This window comes from Erinaceus europaeus, chromosome 14, assembly GCF_950295315.1.
Source record: "Erinaceus europaeus chromosome 14, mEriEur2.1, whole genome shotgun sequence".
Taxonomy (NCBI): Eukaryota; Metazoa; Chordata; class Mammalia; order Eulipotyphla; family Erinaceidae; genus Erinaceus; species Erinaceus europaeus.
The window spans coordinates 87,999,110-88,014,343 of NC_080175.1; the positions used below are offsets into that span (position 1 = coordinate 87,999,110).

General features: G+C 35.4%; 1 protein-coding gene across 4 annotated transcripts in view; it reads right to left on the reverse strand.

Annotated features, from left to right (window-relative positions):
* Nucleotides 1-15,234, reverse strand: part of CADM2 (cell adhesion molecule 2) — a 1,068,981-nt gene that overhangs the window by 891,784 nt on the left and 161,963 nt on the right. The window lies entirely within an intron of this gene.

Below are 15,234 nucleotides of genomic sequence, written 5' to 3' on the forward strand. Positions count from 1 at the left end.
AGGGAATAAATAAATAAAATAAATTTTTTTTTTTATTTTTTTAAAAAGTTAAAAAAAAATCACTTTCCTATATCCTTCACTATTTACAGCCTGACAAAGACTCCAACCATTACTATGATCAGCAAGTTGAGCCATGGATTGAAACAGCTGTATACAATGAAATTCACAATCCTGCTTACTCACTAATCGCCTAAGTACTGTGTAACTGAAGCTGTGCAATGAAAATAAAACTAAATATATAAGTGGAGACAGGGAAGCAGAGTGAGAGAGAGGAAGAGACCACAGCACCGAGTGTCCTTCTATGCCGTGGAGGCTGAGCTCGAATCTAGGTCGTTGCATAGCAAAGCAGCACACTGCTAAGTGAGCTATGTTGCTGACCCAAAATATAGGCATATAGTTAAACTGAGGAATGCAATCCAATGGGAGTATAGTATTTACTAATCCATAAATGTAACTGTTAGAAACACAAGCTCCCTAAGCTATACCTAAGCAATTCTGAAAGTAGTTTAAGAATTGTTCATTTACTTTTAAGAGTTTAATAAACTGGTTAGACATGTGCATTTTCTACCCTGTCTTTTATATTTGATGATTTTAATAAAAATATATAAGAATAAATGCGCTCATATATAGCAGGTAACAAAATGTGATGGGGAGTTATACTATTAGACGCCAAAGTGATCTATTTTTTTAATCTTTTTAGTAACCTGTATATAAATACCCTGACAAAATGTTTTATTATAAAACAACTGCAAAAAAATAATAAAAGTTTGTTAGCTTGTTGATTTGTATGACATTTTACTCTGCATGACACATTTTTTTCCCCTCAAGTTGAGAGGTAGAATGACTTGAACTTGACAAAGGATATAGCAGCTTTTCTTTTTAAGACTACTTAGACAGTATCTAATTTACATATGATATGTTGAGAATAATTTTTGGATGACAAGTATTTTCAAAAACTGATGATTCTAAAAATGCAGTTGCTGGGGTCTTCCCATTTCTTTTCATCTGCTATAATTTTTAATTATAAATATCTATGTAGTTGCCTGAGAGCAATTCTAGAGTGTGTTTATGTCTCTTATGGCTTGGAAATTAGTTTAAATTCCTAGGCTTTTATGGTTTAAATATAGTTCAGTAATAATTGCATAAAAGGTCCTATAGAAAGATATGGGGAGGGGGTGGGGTACAGAGTTCTGGTGGTGGGGAATTGTGTGGCGTTGTTCCCTTCCTACCCTATGGTATCGTCAGTGTTTCCTTTTTATAAATAAAAAAATTGAAAAGAAAAGAAAACTAAGTATGATCCAGGAAGAAATAACTTATTCACAGACATTCAAACATACTACACTTATAAAAATCTAAATTTTAGTTTGGGTTGTTTTATTAACTCAGTAAAAAAAAAAAGCAATATTTTGGCAAATTTTGTCTATTCTGCAAAATATTGTAAAAAATTATACATAACCATATTACTTACTTTAATCTTGAAAGAATCGGCTGTGTTTGATCTAGTAATCTATGCCTGATCAGTTACGTAGACAAGCAGAACTTAATTAGACATGTAGAACATATGTGATTTAAAATAGCAGCAAAAACCACTTTAGTGTTACAGCTATTTCAGAAGCATATTTAGGCCCTAGTGTATTACAAGATAATCATGACTTCACCACAGAGGGATATTTTTTAAATAACAACGGAACAGTGCTTTATCTGGGTGGGGGTGGGAGGTAGGGAAGGCATGTAGAGAATATTACCATCACTCACCAAGACTTACTAGAGAGTGGGTTGCTCCTGACTTCCTTAGTCAGCAAAATTGTAGAAGGAAATGCAGAGCAATAAGAAAAATCGTATGAAATAAATAAAAATTCAATTGTAACCTTCAAAGATGAGCAATGATAGATATACTTTCAAATAACTTCTGGTCTCCTATTTCCCCCAAAAAAGTTATGAATATGAAAGCTATGATGTCATTTTATGTTCTGGTTTCTTGAGTATTAAAATAACCCATGAGCAGTGCATTTGAGTACAAATAATCACAAAGGAGAACGGATAAGAAACTGAAGTTTGAGGTAATGATCTTAGATAAAAGCTTTAGTAGTCTGTAACAAAAATGTCTCGCAGCAAGTGTTTAAAGGAGAAAGTACTGTTCTTCAGTGAAATAGAGAGGGAAAGGTGGTTTTGTAGTGACTTAACTTGTTGATAAGTATTCAACAACTGCTCCAGAACTGCCCAACGACTGAGCAGCAGAGCAACAGATAGAAGGATTTTCAGTAGAGGCCTTGTGGACATCATGAAAGTTCTGAGATAGTTTAGGAAGAAGAATCCTAACATTGGGAATACTCTACCATTAAGACATGTCTATTTACTGCATCTTCATATCTTCATCAGCGTGTGCATAAATGATAAAATACCAGATGTAATACTTGATATGTACAACATAGCGTTAGAGTGATAGAGACCTCATCCAATGAAATGCTATTTCTGTCCTTCATTAATAAAAGAATAAGAGAGGGGCCAGATGCTAGTGCATCTGGCTGGGCACAAATGTTACGACGTACAAGGAGCCAGTTTCAGATCCCCAGTTCACACACCTGCAGAGAGAAAGCTTGGCAAGAAGTGAAGCAGCGTTGCAGGTGTCTCTCTCACTATCTTTTCCCCTTCCCTTTCATTTTCTTTCATTCTCTATTAAATATATGAATAAATATTTTTTTCAAAAGTAGAATATGATAATTTATGTAGGTTCTTTGTAAGCCTCTTGGGTAAGTAAAATATTCATTTAAGGTAACATGGGAATCTGTCTACACCCTTATAACTGGAATACACACTTGAAGAGAAGTTGTTTGACACAGTTTTTCTTTCATTATGCTGGATCATTACTGAGTCCTATATGATTGCAAAAACCAAATTTTGATATGTAACTGTATCTCTAGAGTCTGAAAGGAGCACAAACCATCTTTTCATTCTTCTAATTACGAATAAATATTATAAGAAATCATCCTGTGGTCTGCCACATATAAAATTAGACTGGATCTGCTGTATTGCTTCAATGAACTGCCACAAATAAAACATCAGGCTCTTAATCGTGAAGTTCTAAGTATGATCTCTGGCATAGCATGTGCCTGAGGGTTGCTCTCCTTCTCATTTGCTCTCTTCTGTAAACTGCATATAGGTATGAGTTTTCATATTCTATACTTCACTATAGTAGATGTATTTATAGGCATAGTTCAAATAAATTCAGGAGAAATTAACATGAAGACATTATAATTCACTATCAAGAATTCTAAGAATTGTTCCCTTAAGTATCTGGCATATGTTAATGCTTAATTTATATTGGCAGTTCATCTATGTTTAAAAATTTCCCATGAGTGCTGGAACTCCATTTTTTTTATTAGTGAACAACTAGCTATTATACATTGAGGATAACCTATCTGAGAAAGCCATTAACGTGACATTCTGACCTTGTACCACTAAAGATTGTCTTATCACTTAAACCTGTTTTTGAGGAAGAACACAAAGTTTTGAAAGTTAACTAGAATGCTCTCGAAGTAAAGCAAATAGTTGCATCCAAATACAAATTTCATAATAAAGAGTGGATGTTGACGAGTATTTGTTAAACTGCTTGTTCTTGTTTCACATGTTCCAGACTAATATAAAATGTCGCCATTGTTTTCCTAAAAGCTTGAAGAAACTAAGGACCAATATTGAGCACCATGGCCTTTAGGGTGGTTCATTTCAGGGCAGACTGAGGCAAACTTACACCGGCCTTTATTTCTTTTTTCTTACTTTTCTTTTTCTATTTCCCCAGAGCACTGCCCAGCTCTGACTTCGGGTGACTAAGAATTGAACTTGGACCTGGGAGCCTCACATAGGAGAATCTTTCTGCATTAACATTATACTATGTCCCCTGCCCCTCCACTAGTCATCACTTTGACTTTTTTTTTTAAAACAAACTGTTTTTAAATTAATTATTTTTTAATTTTATCATCTTTATTTATTTATTTATTGAATAAAGACAGCCAGAAATTAAGAGGATGAGGGAAGAGAGAGAGGGAGAGAGAGAGAGAGACACCTGCAGACTTGCTTCACCACTCACAAAGCTTTGTGGGGACAGGGGGCTCAAACCCAGGTCCTTATGCACTTAGCCTATTGCACTACCACCTGACTCCCTAAAAGGAGATTTTTAAATGCACATACATAGATGTTTTCCATCAGAACTGGGAGAAAAAATATGCAAGTTGCTCTAATCTTACTTATCTGTATTGTAACAGCCCAGTTGAGAAGCGTGAGTAAATGTAGAACTCTATTTTAACAAACTTGGCAGACATCAAATCTGCTTCATTATATTTTAATTTTATTTTAAATGGAAATCTATTACGCCAGTGTGCAAATGGGGATATCACTTACAAATTCATATTAGGAATTGCCCTAGAAGCACCTCTCCTCCTACCTCGCTTTGCTAATTACTTACCTTCAATCTTTTACCTGTCAGAGGCTCATTTCCATCCTCCCCCAATTTTTGTCTCCTCTGCTAACATTCACCCTCCCAAAGGAAAGCAAGCAGACAAAACCACTTTCAGGGGGAAAAAATTGAGAAAGAAAGACACTTTTCCTCTCCAAAATGTCTAATATACCAGACTTTGTATAGATAATTGATTTGTAGACTTATACTCTCATTTAATAGATTTCATCAAAGCTCTTACCAACAGTGGTCTTGAATTAATGTGTCGAGGCATATATGCAAACAAATTATTTCTAAATTTAGATCTTCTTCCTTGACCAATATCTTACTTAAATCATGTAATATTTTTGAACTGACAGTATGAATTGTTAATGCTGTGTTTAATAAATGAGACAAAACGGAATCATCAGAAAACTAAAATATCCTCATGAAAATATATTTTGTGTATGGATATGTCTCAACTTGGTCATTTAGATTAACAGGAAGGAGGAAAATGTGTATAATAATGTTGTAATAAAAAGCTAAATTCACATAAAAGAAGGAAATAGTGTGACAAACGGTCTATTTTAAGTAGGGGAATAGTAGTACATTTGAAGTACCATAAACATTCAGAATATGCATAATATTATATAGCATGTATCAATTTTTTTTTCCTCCTCCAGGGTTATTGCTGGGCTCGGTGCCTGCACCATGAATCCACCGGTCCTGGAGGCCATTCCCCCCCCCCCCTTTTGTTGCCCTTGTTGTAGCTTTGTTGTGGTCATTATCATTGCCCTTGTTGACGCAATTCGCTGTTGGATAGGACAGAGAGAAATGGAGAGAGGAGGGGAAGACAGAGAGGGGGAGAGAAAGATAGACACCTGCAGACCTGCTTCACCGCCTGTGAAGCAACTCCCCCGCAGGTGGGGAGCTGGGGGCTCGAACCGGGATCCTTAGGCCGGTCCCTGCGCTTTGCGCCACATGCGCTTAACCCACTGCGCCACCGCCCGACCACCGAGCATGTATCAATTTTAAAGTCGGAAATACATCATTGAAAATTTTGGGGCCGGCACTGGCACACACAGTTGAGCAAAGATGTTTCCATGCACAAGAACCCGGATTTAAGACCCCAGTCCCCACCCGAGGGGTGTGCTTCACAGTGAAGCAGGTTTACAGCTGTCTGTCTCTCTCTCTCCCCTTCCTTCTTAGTCTCTCTCTGTCCTGTCAAAAATAAAAATAGAAAGGAAAAAAAGGGGGAGAGGGGAAATTGGGAGTAGTGGATTCATAGTGCTGTCACTGAGCCCTATCTATAATCCTAGTGGCAATAAAGAGAAAAAGGAAAAAAAAAAAGACACATTTTAAACAGCGAACAACATAACAAATACTGTAGCTACATGGAGAGGGAATTTTAGATTGTGGCTGTTAAAGAGGAAATTTCAGATCAAATGAAACCAAAGAAAAATAATTACAAGGAGTGAAAAGTGTCAGTTTAGGGAGAAAAAAATTTGGAGAAAAAATCAAAATGCCAAACTAAGAGAGTTAAACAGATGTTCAATCTGGAGCTATGTTTAAAATCACCTGTAAATCTATAGCAGTAATTCACAACATAATTAATTAATTCACCCAATAATTCACACCATAATTAATTAATTCACCCATGTTTATTGGACAGCATCCAAATGAGCAATGGCCATAAGCCAGTATCTGCTAGATACTGAGGATATGGTAGTGAACAGCATATGTATATGTATATGTAGATGTAGATGTAGATGTATATGCAGATGCAGATGTATATATAGAGATATACAGAAATACCTATATATAGTATTTATGTCACATAGAGCATTAAATGTATTGAATGACACATAATAAAAATCTAAGATATAATTATGGTTTCCCCTGCAATGTATATTCTCTTTTTATTACAGATGACTCAATTATTTCAGATATGCAATAGTCAGTGAGTCAATCACAAAACAATGAATTTTCTAAAAGGGAAATATTTTATGGCCAAGGAGGTATCTCAATGAGTTAAGTACATTTATAAAGTCCTGGATTGGATCCCCAGCAGCATATATGAATAAGATGTACATTATCCCCTCTCTTTTTCATCACATACTCATATATAATTAATAAAATGTTAAGAGGCTAACATTTTATTAACTATGGAAATACTAGCAATTTTATTTATCTTTCCCTAATATTATCATAATATCTAAATAATCTAATTACACTTAAATGAAAGACCTAAAGCAATACCCCACCACCAAAATGTCAACATATTAAAAATACTAAAATTATAACAATAATGGCAGAGATGATGCAGTAAGGGATATTCTCTAGAATATGTATTTACAGTTATTAGTAAGATAATATGAAGAGAAAAACCTATACAATGATACCTATAATTAAAATAATTATTTATACTTCATCAATTAATATTTCCTTCTTGTGCACTATTTGTGCCCCATACCAGTTCACCAGATTATCATAAAGTTGATAATGACATAATCTTATGCAAATATTTCAGTATATTATGTATGTCGACTGTTCTTTTTACAGAGCAGAGTTTATTGAAAATACACTCAAGGAAGGTATTTTATCACAGGTTTCATACAAGATTAAATGTTCTAAAGATCATAAATCTTTCAAAAATATTTCTTTCTTTCTTTCATATAGAGACAGAGAGAAACTGAGAAGAGAGAGAGAGAGAGAGAGAGGACTACAATATTCTTTCACCCATGCAGGTGAAATTTCCCTATGCTGCTGGGGACTGGGGCTTGAATCTGGGTCTTTGAACACTGTAATGTATGCCTCCTGCCCCTCAAGAAATTTAAACTTTAGAAAGGGTTTTCTACCTATCAGTAAAATACCAATATTGTTTTACGTACCAGGTAAATCATTTTCCTTATTTAGGAGTGACAGTAATAGAACAAAATGAATGAAAATATCAAATAAATACTTAAACTGTGTCAAATGTTCAAGTGACTAAGTTAATTAAAGTGATTTCAGATTTTGCAAATGTGGTCACACACACCACTATCTGTACAAATACCATTAATTTTCTGGGATAAGTAGATATGTTAGGTTTTCTAAATTCATATTTGAACATTTTCCCCAATACTCACTAACTGAGCTTTGATGGCTCAGACAAAAACAACATTCATTTCATGCAGTAAAAAAATTAAACAGGTTGTAAAGCTATTTACAGAGCAAAGAAATATTGATAATAGGAGATTTCATACTGTTAGGTATCTCTAGAACGAATATCCTCTACACACACACACACACACACACACACACACGGGTTATCACTAGGGCTCCTTACCTAGAGAATTCCACCTCTGCCAATTTAATAAAGGGAGAAAAGAGAGAAATAAAGGGGCCGAGGTTGATGGGGGGTGGGGGGGGACAAGGAGAGACATCAACAGCACTGCTCATTGGCTAGATGGAAACTGAAGACGTGAACCCTGGGTCTTCCTGTACAGTAATGTGTGCACACTAGCAGGTGTACTACTGCCCTGTCACTTTGCTTCATTTCCTTATGTATTTAGTTAGTTAGTTTTTATTGTATATCGTTACCAGCATTGCTGCCGGAGTTCAGTCCCTGCATGATGAATCCAATGTTCTTAATGTTTGTTTTTTGATAAAGGCAGAGAGATATCGAAAGTGAAGGGGATAGAGAGGGAGGGAGAAAAGAGATATCTGCGTCACTGTTTCACTACTGAACCTTTCCTCCTACAGGTTAAACACAGCTCCTTTGTGCATAGCACTATGTACACATTACCAGGTGTCCCACAAGTTGGGCCCTCGTTTCACTTTCAAAAGAACTTTCTGCAATTATGTGTTTATTTAAATTATAAAGCCTTTGACATATTTAGGAATTTAGTTCTACATAGTTTATACCAAATCTTATCACCAAAAGGAATTTAAAATATATTTTAAAACATAGAATTTGAATCCATACTTTGTTTTTCATGGATTCATAGTGTTGAGAAATATTTTTGTCAACATAATAGCTCTCGATATTGAAAATTTTTTCAGCAGTGATCACTGTGTGTGTGTGTGTGTGTGTGTGTGTGTGTGTGTGTGTGCTCGTGCTTCTGCCTCACATGTTCATGTTTGATTCATTTTTTCCCAGGCTGAAATTTTCATTCTTTTCATTTCACATAGAGAATAAAAGGGGGAAAGACAGAAACAAGCCACAGTATATACCCCACTGCCTGTGGAGCTTCGCATGGTACAATTCCCATGGTGTTCCTATGTGGTGCTAGGGCTCAAACACAAGTTCTCTTCAAATATGGTAAGAAATACACTCTGCCAGGTGAGATATCTCCTGGCTCATACATAATCATTCTTATTCATGTTATCATGCATAGAATACATATATAACATGTAGCCCCAATCTACATATATTTTTGCTATAATGCTACAGAATTTCATCACAAATATGAGGGACCTAGGCTGTAGCATAGGAGGTATTGTGCTCTCTGGCATGAGTCCCAAGTTCAACCCTAGGCATCATATGTAACAGAGTGGTGTCTGGTTCTCTCTCTGGCTCTCAAATAAATTATTTAAAATAGTTATCTATGACTTAAGTCATTTATATAACTTCTATTGAAAATTCTTCCAGCTTTCCACTTGTTGGACTTTTTCTCGGTTATGACTAGATGTGATAAATCTTTGCAGTTTTGACATGTCCTGAATTTTTTTAATACCAAATTCTAGCTCTCATCCCACGATACATTTAGAGTGATGATTAAAACTTAATGTGTATAAGATCATCATGTAAATTGAATAGTCAATGTTTCATTTGGTAAGAACGTAACCATACATTGTGCATTTTATTGCATTTCATTTTATTTTATTGCCACCAGGATTATTACTTCAGCTCTGTGTCTACATGACAAATCCATTACTCCCAGTAGCCATTTTTCTTTCCTCCCTCTTCTCTTTTTTTTTTTTTCTTTCTTTTTTCTTTATTTCTTCCTCTCTATGGAGAGAGAAATTGAGGAACACTACCAAAACTAGAGAGGGAGAGAGAGCGATGCAGCACTGATTTACTGCTCTGAAATACACCCTCCCCCCACACACACACCATGGGAGGCCACCTGAGGACCTCATCCTATCCTGTGAGTCGAGTCACCACCCTTCTTTTCATTCCTTATTTTAGTAAGTAGCCAGTTCCTGGTGAACCTCACTTACACTTTAGGTATATTGTTCTCCTATACCAAGCTGGGAACATGGGAACAAGGATTTTTGGTTGGTGAACGCAAGACTTAACATGGGTGGAAGGCAAATGTAGAAAAAGATATTTTATAACTTTTACTTTATCTTATCTTGTCTTATTTTTTTTTGAATGAGAAAAACAGACAGAGCATAGTACTACCCAGCTATAGTGCTGCTAGGGATGGAACCTAGGCTCCTGGAACCCCAGGCATGGAAATCTTCAGCATAGCTACTGTGCAATCTCCCCAGCTTAATTTTTGTTTTTATTATTAATGCATAGAAAATCCATTATAAATTTAAGACACCAGCAGGCCATAATAAAACAAAAATAAGGACAACAAGAAATATTTCTAAGAGGCCAGGCAGTGTGGCACAACCAGATAAGCGCACGTGTTAGGAATGCAAGGACATATGTCAAGGACCCCTGGTTCCTCACCTGCAGGGGCTTAGCTTCACAAATGGAGAAGTAGGTCTGCAGGTGTTAATCTTCCTCTTCCCCTATCTCCTTCTCTCCTCTCAATTTCTCTCTGTTCTTTCCAACAAAATTGAGAGAAAAAAAATGGCTGCCAGGAGCAGTGGATTCATAGTGCTGGCACCAAGCCCTAGGAATAACCCCAAAGGAAAAGGGAAAAAAAAAAAAAAAAAAAGAAAGAAATATTTCTATCTGAATACTTTCCTGTAAACAACACTGCCAGTTTCATTATGTATTTGAAGTTAATGTATCTAAAAATGACTTGAAAAATGCACTTGTTATGTCTGCATCTTATGATTACCTCACGTAAGAACATTACCTGTTATTATTTTTAATATCCACATAGATTTTGAAAAATAAAATTTAAGTTTTTAAATTTTTTAAAATATTTATTCCCTTTTGTTGCCCTTGTTGTTTTATTGTTCTAGTTATTATTGATGTCATCATTGCTGGATAGGACAGAGAGAAATGGAGAGAGGAAGGGAAGACAGAGAGAGGGAGAGAAAGACACCTGCAGACCTGCCTCACTGCTTGTGAAGCGACTCCCCTGCAGGTGGGAAGCCAGGGGCTCGAACTGGGATCCTTACACTGGTTCTTGCGCTTTACACCATGTGCGCTTAACCCAGTGTGCTACCACCCAACTCCCTGTAGCAACAGTTTTTAAACCTAGCAAAAAAGTGCATAAATTCATTTGATCAAGGTATTGGTGCCATTTTGTATATAATCCTAGTAAGTAAAAGTTGTACAAGTTTCCCTTGGATTCGAGGTAAATATTGACTCAGTACATATCCGGGAAAAATTAGATAACTAAATAAAGTTAGATAAATAAAATTAGTATTTAGCAGTGCTGAACCAGTTCATAGGGCCAAAATAAACTGATAAACAATGATTATTTGAGAATTAAAAAATAAAAAAACTTCCTGTTCTCAATAGATATTTGGAATGAAAGAGAAATTCAATTTGTTTGCTACATCAACATTTCAATACAGGAAAAAAGGAACCTTTTTCAGTATATGAAGATAAACATAGTACAAGCAGAAAAGAACTGTGGGCAAGAACAAATCATGCTGTCCTATTTTACTCTGCTTTCTTTGGGGGATTAAAAATCCAAACCCAAAGCTTGCTTTCAGTACAGACAGTCTGGAAGCCTAAAAGTAAATAAATGTACCCCAATTAAGACAAAAAATGTTCTAGTTAAAGCATGAAACTAATATTAAATCCAGACATGAATTACTTTGTAATAATTTCAATAGAAAACATAAATCAGGTCTATAACTCTGATAAAAATAATTACAATTTATTGAAAATAATTTATGTGAGTCAAAAGTTCAGTTGATAATGAACTTTTGGACAAAACAGCTGAAGTTGGACACAATCTGGTGGAAAACCGGCACTGAGGAAAGAATTTAAATGACTTGGATGTGAGGAATGAGACAGTGTATCATGTTTTTAAATAATCAAATTGCTTCAATATATTTCTGTTTCAAAATATTTGAGGGAGGAAGAGTGGTGATTTTCTTTCAGTGAATCAAGATGGGTATTTAATTTCTGGAGGAGACTTTAATGCCAAGATCTACTAAATCTTTTTATTTAGTTTTTACATAAAAAACCATGCTTGGAGAACTAGTCACATTTTCTAAGAAAAAGATTCTACATCACCATCAGATTGTGGTGTTTGGTGGTACTGTTTTTCCTTAGCAATTTGGCTATCTCCACAAGATCACTAGAGCAGAATAACTAAGTAGAGGCAGAGAGGGGTGTAATAATTACAATAGAAAACATAAATCTGGTCTATTATTCTGATAAAAATAATAATTTATTGAAAATAAATTGTGTGAGTCAAAAGTTCAGTTGATAATGAACTTTTGGACAAAACTGCTGAAGTTGGACAAAATTCATTGTTGCAAACACAAAAATTGTTGCCAAATAAAGTGTTAATAATAATTAAAATACAATCATACAAAAATGTACAGCTCTAATTTGGGTAGTCCAGATAATCGAGAGATCTAATTACAAATAAGCAATAAAGTGAAAAATGATCAGGAGTCGGGCGGTAGCACAGCGGGTTAAGCGCACCTGGCACAAAGCACAAGGACAAGCATAAGAATCCCAGTTCAAGCCCCAGGCTCCTCATCTGCAGAGGAGCTGCTTCACAGGTGAAGAAAGTCTGCAGGTGTCTCTCTTTCTCTCCCCCCTCTGTCTTCCCCTCCTCTCTCCATTTCTCTCTGTCCTAACAACTATGACATCAATAATAATTACAACAATAAAAAGGGGCAGCAAAAGGGAAAGTAAATATATAAAAAAATTAAAAATAATCTCACCTGTTAAAAACTTTTCCTAGGTACCTTACTCATGAACTATGTTTACTAAATACATCTGAGGATAAATATAACTGAATAAAATTATTATGAAAGCATAATTTTAATGCCAGCAGAGAGCACCAATCAAAATGCCTTATACTCATGAAATCATCAATATAGTGAATAACTGTTTCATTTCTTAATAGGTATAGCATAATACAAAACTGTTTCTTTGTCAAAGAAAATTTTACATCTAATTGCTGTTTCTGAGAATTGTTTAATAATGCAAACCACACCTTTACCACTCTTTCATTCTATGTGAGTCTTCACTATAATCTGCTACTCCTAGTTTTTGTTTAACTTCTGTTTACTTATTCCACATAAACATCTTTGTGTTTTCAATTAGTGCTGTTTTCAGGAGCCTATTTCCTAATTCAGACCAGTTACTCTGTTCTTCCTCTTCTGATTCTGACGGTATTATCTGACTCAGAAGTTATCACCTTATGTATCAATGTAGATATGTAACGGTTTCAAACAAATTTCATTAGTGGTACTCAAAAAGCAGCTGTTCAGGCCCAGGCTAGCCTTGCATTTTATTTTTCAATTGCTAACTGAAAGCACTGTGTATAGTAGTTTATAAATCAAAGTGAAACTAGTGTTTTAAAATTATGTAGATACTGTAGAGACTGATGTAATTTAAGGTTTTCATTCCTTGAGATTTGTATCTTAGATGATTTTAGTACTAGGCTATTGTACTACATATAGGTACGGAAGAAGTAAGGAACCAATACAAATTAAATGTTTGGCCAGGAAGTAGACTTACCAAAACTGGGAAAGTCTGCAGAATTTAAAATCGAGTTGCAAAATGGAAAAGTATTTGGCAAGACAGTCATTCAGGAGAAGACAGAAATTTGTTTAGTCTGCATGGTCCTCAGGCCTCTGATTTGTTTTGTTATACAATTATCAACATTCAGAAAACAAATATTTATTGAATGTCATGCTGTGCAGTGAATATATAAAGGAATAAGATAGTTTCTACAGACAAACAGACATTAACAGTGGATAATATAGCAAGATCTTAACAGGAATCTGTAGAAACCTGTAAAGGAATGCTGGGAAAGTTGGAAAACTTAGATGTTATTTGTGTATGGACTTGTTTAAGAAAATATATAAATAGGGAGTTGGGCGGTAGTGTAACGGGTTAAGCGCAGGTGGCGCAAAGTGCAAGAACCAGCGCAAGGATCCCAGTGGAGCCCCCGGCTCCCCACCTGCAGGGGAGTCACTTCACAAGCGATGAGGCAGGTCTGCAGGTGTCTGTCTTTCTCTCCCCCCCTCTGTCTTCCCCTCCTCCCTCCATTTCTTTCTGTCCTATCCAGTAATGACATCAATAATAATAAAAAAAGAGAATATATGAATATATGTGGACAAAATCCTATGTAAAGACGTGCTTCTCCTTTTAAAATTATTAATGAAGTATTTACCAAGATCTGTGCATTCATTGAACACAATAGAAATACTCAATTACTCAAAGAGATATAAAAGTAACTAAAGGTAGGGCAACAAAAGAGAATATATTAAATAAATATTTTTTTAAAAGATTAAGAAGACAATATTTAAAAAAATAAACTAAAGGTATCTTTAAAAAAAAAAAACAGCATTCCAAATCAAAACGGTTAAGGGCCACAGTCATGTCATCAAGAACAACACTACTTGCTAATATTTACTTTATTGTCCAGGAAATAGCAGCAGAACACAGGACTTCCATGCATGAGGTCCAACATTTAATTGCTGGCATACACATGCCGGAATTAAGTCAGGCTCTGATCTCTGTAACTTTCATAAAATTGATGAGTATATATAAAGCTTAATTTTTCTCCAAAAATTGAGTGAGGGGAATAATACAAAAATGAATCGTATTTAGGAAAATAAAAGCTACCAGGTCCAACTCTACAATTTTACAGTACTGACAATACTAGAATATCAAAAATGAATAATGGTAAAACTCACTCAACTCCTCATTTAAAGTGAACTAATAACATTTGCTTACAAGGTTTCCAATAGGATTCCTTATAGTGTAACTCTTACATAAAATTTGTTTACATGGGAAAGAGAGAGGCAGGCTGGAAGTATGGACCGACCAGTCAATATCCGTGTTTTGCGGGGAAGCAATTCCAGAAGCCAGACCTTCCACCTTCTGCATCCCACATGACCTTGGATCCCATACTCCCAGAGGGATAAAGAATAGGAAAGCTATCAGGGGAGGGGATGGGATACTGAGGTCTGGTGGTGGGAACTGTGCAAAGTTGTACCCCTCTTATCCTATGGTTTTGTCAGTGTTTCCTTTTTATAAATAAATAATTTTTTTTAAAAAAAGAAAATTTGTTTACATGAGGCCAAATATGCCCAGAGAAAAGAGAAAGGAACAGCAATCAGAAGCTTTTCTTACACTCTTTCAACTCTGTATGTATCCAAAAACGTGGTTCTCTGGTATCATGTAGCTAACACCCTTGAGACAGTCAGTAAACTACTCACTGACCTTTCTGTTAACTGAGATTCATGGCTATAAGGATCATCTTTTAGACCTTACAAAAATGATTACCTTTTACTGCTGTCACCACGAGTTTTTGACCTTTCTGTTTCTTCTCTCATGAAACTGCTCTAGAATTCCAATTTTATCTTTACATTTTCAGTGTACATGCCACATGACTCCTTTTTATTTTAATCAAAGCATCAACTCTCTCTATATAGGCTTATAGCATTTCTATCTTTTTCTTTCTTTCTTTCTTTCTTTCTTTCTTTCTTTC